This window comes from Chlorocebus sabaeus, chromosome 7 (assembly GCF_047675955.1).
Source record: "Chlorocebus sabaeus isolate Y175 chromosome 7, mChlSab1.0.hap1, whole genome shotgun sequence".
Lineage (NCBI taxonomy): Eukaryota > Metazoa > Chordata > Mammalia > Primates > Cercopithecidae > Chlorocebus > Chlorocebus sabaeus.
In genome coordinates this window covers 72,343,066-72,350,684 of record NC_132910.1, presented here as the reverse complement: position 1 = coordinate 72,350,684, position 7,619 = coordinate 72,343,066, and positions in this window count along the sequence as shown.

The following is a 7,619-nucleotide window of genomic DNA, read 5'->3' as shown; positions in this document are numbered from 1 at the left end:
GAGGACATTTTCAGTACCTAGAGGGTTTTTGTTTTGTGCCTTTAAAAGCCTGAAAGAGCAGTTTCTGGATCTTAAAACAAAGACTTCCTAAGCCCCATCCACAGAGACGATGATGCAGTTAGGTCTGTGGCAAGATTTGAGATACTATACTCCTAATTGCTCTATAAACTGCTCCAAGAATTTGATAAGTTTTGGAAGCCTGGTTCGTAGAGAAGGAATAAGATGCTAAAAAACAGAAAGAGCCTGGGAGTGGCTGCACTCTCAAGACTTCTGATATAATTTTTTAAATTGCTGCATAACATTTTACCTATTTATGGGTTACAGGTGAGTATTTGTTATATATGTAAGACACAGAATGATCAAGTCAGGATATTTTAGGTATTCGTCACCCTGAGTATTTATCATTTCTATGTGTTGGGAATATTTTATGTCCATTCTTCTAGCTACTTTGAAATATACAATACATTGTTACTTACTAGTAGTCACCCTACTCTGTTACGGAACATTAGAATTTTTATCTTATATCTAATATTTGTGCCCATTAACCAACCTCTCTTCATATACCCCTCCTACCCACACACCCTTCCCAATCTCTGGTGTCTACCATTCTACTCTCTACTTCCAAGAGATCAACTTTTTTAGTTGCCACATATGAGTGAGAACATGCATTGCTTGTCTTTCTGTGCCTGGCTTATTTTACTTAATGTAATGACCTCCAGTTCCATCCATGTTGCTGTAAATGACATGATTACTTTATTTTTATGGCAGAATATTATCCTATTGTGTACATATATCACATTTGCTTTATCCATTTGTCCTCTGATGGATGCTTAGGCTGATTCTATGTCTTTACTACTGTGAACAGTGCTGCCATAAAAATGTGAGTGCAGATATCCCTTTGGTAAACTGATTTCTCTTCCTTTGGATAAATACCCAGTAGTGGGATTGCCAGATCATATGGTAGTTCTATTTTTAGTACTTTGAGAACTCTCTACACTGTTCTCCATAATGCCTGTACTAACTTACATTCCCATCAACATTGTGTAAGAGTTCCCTTTACTCTGTATCCTTGACAGTGTCTGTTAATTTTTGTCTTTTTATACAAGCCACTCTGAGGTAAGATTTCTTATGGTAGTTTTGATTAGTATTTCCCTGATGATTAGTGATGTTGAGAAATTTTTCATATGCCTGATGGCCATTTATATTTCTTCTTGTGAATAATGTCTATTTATGTGTTTTGCCCACTTTTTAAAGGGATTATTACTGTTTTTACGGTTGAGTTGTTTAAGTTCCTTGTATATTAAAATCTCTGAATTTACAAAATTGGAAATGAAGAAAAGGATGGACCTAGGGTGAGAAGTGGAGATTTTTATTTTAAAACCCTGGAATATAGATTGCTTTACTGTCTTCTAAAACAAACAAAATTGCTTTCTCTCTCGAGTTCTTTTTTACACCTTAGGAGTAGAATAATTCTTATCTTCTGATGATATCTTTTAGAGGAACAGGATATACTTCTGGTGAAAAATACTTTGAACTGGCCTGGGTCTTTATGACCTCTGGCCTCTTTGGCTGTTGGACATGCTGCATACTTATCTTATGTTTCTTGGTTTTGTAAATTTTTAACTAGATAAAGTGTCAAGTGAACTGAGAAGGTGATAGAATCTAGTGCATGCCAGTGTGCCATTCAGACTGACTTATACAGGGCAATAGTCCCAAGTTGTGGACTTATTGGTATGCGGTGGGAAGCGAAATGGAAACTGCACTAAGGTAAGTGTCATTTCTAACAGTATATTAAAACAGTGTGAAAAGCCCAAAGTAGATGCTCTTAGTTCAAATAGCTCAACTTTGTATTTTTTAAGTCAACTTTGTATTTTAAAAAAGGTCAAAGTTACGCAATCCTTTTATTCTTTACTGACTTAAGATACCTACTTCTTTTGCATTAATCAATTATCTTTTATTATTGAATTTTATCTCATCTATCAGCTTTTTTATTATACATTTTTGTGTCATTTTAGAGGTTACCCTAGACATCACAAAATGCAATCATAATTTTGTCTCCTTTTGCCATGTCTCAAACACTGCAATGAGCAGATATAACAGATATCTGCAAAATAACAGATACTGGCAAGGATACAGAGTAAAGGGAACTCTTATACAGTATTGATGGAAATATAATTTAGTACGCCATTACGGAGAACAGTGTGGAGAGTTCTCAAAAAACTAGAAATAGAACTGCCATATGATCTGTCAATCCCAGTACTGGGTATTTATCCAAAGGAAGAGAAATCAGTATACCAAAGGGATATCTGCACTCACTTGTTTATTGCAGCACTGTTCACAATAGTCAAGATCCTTGCAGTGCTTTAACTTATAATAGTTAACCCTTCCTATCCTTTTTTTGCTGCTATTGTCACATTGTTTTACTCCTACATAAGTTATAAACTTTTCTTGAACTTCTGTGTTCTACTTCTGTATATTATACTTTGACATGAATAACATTCTTGAGTAGTTCTTATATTGAAGACCTACTGTGACAGTTCTCTCAGCTTTGGTTATATGGAAATGTCTCTTTCTTTCTTTGCATTTTTTTTTTTTTTTTTTGAAGGATACTTTCATTCTGTATAGAATTCTAAATTGGCAGATTTGTTTTGCTTTTCTGTTTAGTTCTTTAATGATGTCTTCTAGCACAGTTCTGGTCAGTGGATTTCCTCCTGACATTTCTCCAGAAGCGATCTTTTTTTTTAAAAATCTTCTCTTATTATTTGTTTTTAAAATAAAGCTGAAGTTTTCTTTGTATTTATCTTGTTTGGGTTTCACTGAATTCGTGGGGTTTCTTTTTGAGATTTGAAAGCTATTGACTATCATTCAACTTTTTTCATCTCTCTTTTCTCTCCTTGGAGTTCTAGTTATATGCATGCTAGACTTTTTAATCCTGTTCCACATTTCTTACCTGTTTGTTTTGTTCTTTCTATTCTTTTTTCTGTCTGTGCTTCTTGAATATTTTCTATTGACTTGAGTCTGTAAATCCTATCTTCTCCTATGTTCAGTCTACTGTTAAACCCATGAAGAGTTCTTAATTTCAGATTGTGTATTTTGCACTTCTAGAATTGTATTAGTCAAGGTTATCCAAAGGGAGACAGAGAAAAAATATATATGTATACACATATATTATATATTATATGATATATAATTATTAATATATGTGATGAAGAATTGGCTCACACAATTATGGAGGATGAGAAATTTCATAATCTACTGCCTGCAAGCTGGAGACCCAGGAAAGCCAGTGTTTCAGTTGGGTCCCAAGGCTGGAGAGCTAGGGAAGCTGGGTATGAATTCCAGTCCTAAAGCTGGGAAGATGAAATGAGATGTCCCAGCTCAGCAGGGAGACAGGACATTCTCCTTCCTTTGCCTCTTTTTCTATTCAGACTCTCAATAGATTGGATGATGCCCAACAACACTGAGTAGGGCATTCTACTTACTGAGTCCATTCATTCAATGCTAATCTCATCTGGAAACGTCTTCCCAGACACACCCAGAAATGATGTTTAACCTGAGCTCTCCTGTCAAGTTGACACATAAAATTAACTATTCACAGCAATGTTTGTTTGAGCCTCTTAAAATAAATTCTTTATTTATAAATTCCCTATTGTGACCCTCCATTTTTTTCTTCAATGTTGTGCATATTTTGATCTACTTTCTTTAACTTATTAATCATGGTTATTTTAAAGGCTTATCTGCTAACTTCAGCTTAATCTGGATCATAACTAAGCCTATTTCTCTTGTCTACTTTATTTCATGTCTGCTTTGCATCCATCATTTTATTTTGGCTTTTGAAGTGTTTTGCATTCTCTTCCATTTTCTATGCCATTTAGTTCTTATGAAGTCTATGGATCCACCACTTTATTTGTGTTCTTATAGTATTTCAGGGTATCTTCTGTGTTCTATACCATTTATTTATTATGAAGTTTGTGTTGGAAGATTTTTTTGGTAACAGTTTTTAATACCACTTACAGATAATACAAAGTTCCCTTTCTTTGTAAGTTGCTGAAAATTCACACTTTAAAAATAAGATCTTAAGAAATTGCACTTCTGTGTCCTGGTCCCTACATGGACACATGAAATACCAGTATTCAAGAATTGTGCTCTTTAACATATTCTACAAAATGCTGATTGCAGCTTATTACTTAGGAGCATCTTTATTTACCTGTGTTACTCTTTCTGTGACATTATCATTGTTATTGGCAAACAAGTATTTACTATATGCTTTCAAAAAGTCTGGAAAGAAAATCTTCCAGATTTTTTTCCAAAATGAAAAAGGTTCTCTCTGTCAAAAGCCATAGATCATAGAGAATGCATGTTCTTCCTCAATTCATTAGTCCCATTTCCCATGTTCCAAATCTTGTTTTTTTTTTATTGTTTAACCATTTCATAGCCACAGGACTTTCACAAATATTATTTATTTATTTATAAACTAATACCAGGATGGTTTATTTAATGGCGAACTGAATTTCCTCCTAATAAGCAAATAGGTTGTACATGTTTTGTACCAGAAAAACATCAATCAAACATTATTTCAGACCCACTTAATTCTAGGACAGAAAGAGATAAATCTGGGATAATCAAGAGAATGCAATCACTTGGCTCATTTTAAATCAGCCTCATACAGTTTTAAAAAGACCTATTTTCTTTGTTTCCCAACGGATTTTATGAAACCTTTACTCTCAGGAATGATCCATAAAGGAATATGTCTTCATTATATAGACATTCTTTCTTCTGTTAGTGTTACTACGATCTCACAGTATTTTTTCGAACTTCCGAGAAAGATAGCTCACGATTTTTTTGTACTTTATAGCCCTTTTAGGGCACATATAATAACATAAATTTATTTTCTATTATGAGCCTGATAGATTATTAGCAACTAGCAACCAGGTACTGAAAAAAAGATGCCCTTTGTGATATTAGTCTTTGTGTTCAAGAAAATGATTTGTCAAGTCCCAGCCTTGAAGTAGTAAATGAAATATCTATCTATCTATCTATCTATCTATCTATCTATATATATATATATATATAATCCTCATTGTGTCAATGGGGCAGTGAAAAAGTGATTCACCATGTTTTCCCTATGCCAAAATCACCCCCTAGGCTGAGATGGTGAATACGTTCTAAAGGAGTTTTGAAAAACCTGGGTGGTTAGGAGGATGTACTTTAGAATAAGTACAGACCTGGGATGAAAGAAACTCTCAGGCCATGTTTGAGATGTAAGTCCTTCATTCAAGGGTGTGTAAGAGAGCCTGGCTGCGGTGGGAAATGGCTATGGCTCCTGGCATGTGTTAGGACCTGCATTTCTGAAAAGATGAAAATACGCCAGAGAATGGCAGTAAGTAGACAGTAAAGTCAAATTTATTTTCTTATAAGCTTCAGATGTCTCATGTGTAAAATAGTAAAAATATTTTTACATTAAAGCTGAATAGAAATTTAATCTACTAGTAAAATTTCTCTAATTTTTCTCCTTAACTGATGTTTACCTGGAACTTAGTTAAGTAAAAATGAACTTACTGAAGTAAATATGAACTGGGACCTCTGGTTTTCTCAGTGATTTTATTACATTATCTTTTCATTCCTATCTTGTCCACTTGAACCTAGAGAACCAAAGGTAGAGGGGAGGAAGAGGACTATACAGCCAGCTGCTTTTGCTTTGGTATGGAAATGAGCCTATGGCCATGTCTGGGTTCCACAAATAAGTAGATGATAGAGAAAATTTGGGAGATTTCAAAGTAGAAGTTGTCCCCTGGATTCTTTCAACTTGAGGTGTAACTCAAAATATTTAGCCAGTCAATTAGGAGTAGGCATATTTAATGTGGAATAGTAGTAGCTTAGAGTATCACTTTGCCTCCCAGCTATCAGACCCTCAGGGTAAGCTGAGGGTCTTATCCTTTTATCTGGCTACTGTTTAGGAGTCTGCCAAAAGTAGATATGCCTTCCCTTTCTTGTCTATGTTGACAGCTGATTCTTTTGATTCTCCTCTTATCCCTCCATCAAATAAAATGCTATATGAATGCTGCTTTTTGTGATCTGAGGAAGAAAGGATCAATTTTTTATATCAATGCTTCTGAGCCCTTAGATGGCACTTGTCATTTGTCAGTGTGGACCTACATGGGCTTTTTACACAACTGCAGATTTAGGTCAATCCATTATGGCAAAAACTGGGGGCCTGTTCCTCCAAATGACTGGAGATGGTAGTTTTCTGACCCTCTTTACTAATTTTTACCAGATTGTGGACCCATAGAGAGATTGAATCACAGTTTTCTTTTTCTGCCATATCTGGACCACATAGGGAAAAATCTTTAACTTTTTGATAACATATGTATGTATGTGTGTGTGTGTGTGTATTTTATACATATATAAAACAAGTGAGAAAGATTTATAAGCAAATAAATTTAAGTTGATTTGCAGTAATTATTTGTTTGTCATCTTCAGAAAATATAAAATAATTGGAATAGGAAACATATGGATACATTTGACACATCTTGTTTAACAACAGATAAAAGTCATAGCCTGTTGGGCCTAACTTGTTCCTACATTGGGTAGAGGCTTTTTCTGAAGATTTCTAGTAATACCCACCGGCCTTCTTTAATTCTAGTTCCCCTGCCTTGACATATGATTCCACTTAACACTATGTACAATTTTCCTCTGAGTGATATTTCAGTCATCAGATTTAAACTTACAACATTTTTGACTAGCAACCTCTCTGCTATCGTCTTTTAGGGTTACTCGGGGAGAGCTTATAATATATCCTACCCATTAACACTCCGTCTATCTTCTAATACAAATAATTAATATTCTTCATATTTAGTAATTCACACTCCTGTGAATATTTCCCAGCATTGAAGTAGAGAATCATTAGAAATTTTCATTGGAAAATGTATGACAAAATCTTTATAATTTATCATTGGGAGGTAGATTATGATCCTGCAAATATGATCCTGCAATATTATCTAGCTTATCTGATGCAGCAGGGCTGCTTTGAAATTAAATGGTGTGCTTTACATAAAGTGCTTAGTGTGGTGCCAAACATTCAGGAAACTCAATCAATTTCAACTGTTACTATAATTACTAATGTTGGTTGCAGGTACTCTTTCCAGCATAATACGTGTCCATCTCTCTCAACACTGGTGTGTCCTGGAGTCCTTTTATAAATAAAGCATGGGCCATTATTGAAAAACCTTCTTTTTCCAAAGGATGAGTAACTAGCACACAATAGCTCAGTTTTACCAGTTAAGCAAACTTTGTAGTATTCTGAATATTTGATTTTCCCTTTGTTGAAACAAAAGTTTAAAATTTTTGTTTTTAACTGAATGGCTTACTTTTTTGACAAAGTTGGAACTGGCTACTAACGTTTTTCATCATGTGGAAAGATGCTAACTGTGGATCATGCAAATAAAAGTACTGCTCCTTCATTGAGCATGAAGCCATGAAGAGCTAACAGCCTGCTCAGGTCTGTGTGTGGGTGTGTATAAGGCAGATTTGGAGGACGGAAAATACAGCAAGTCACGTCTCCATTCTTTTTAGGCAGATTTCTTTCTAATTTCTTCTTGAACAGATGGCCATAAATTGAA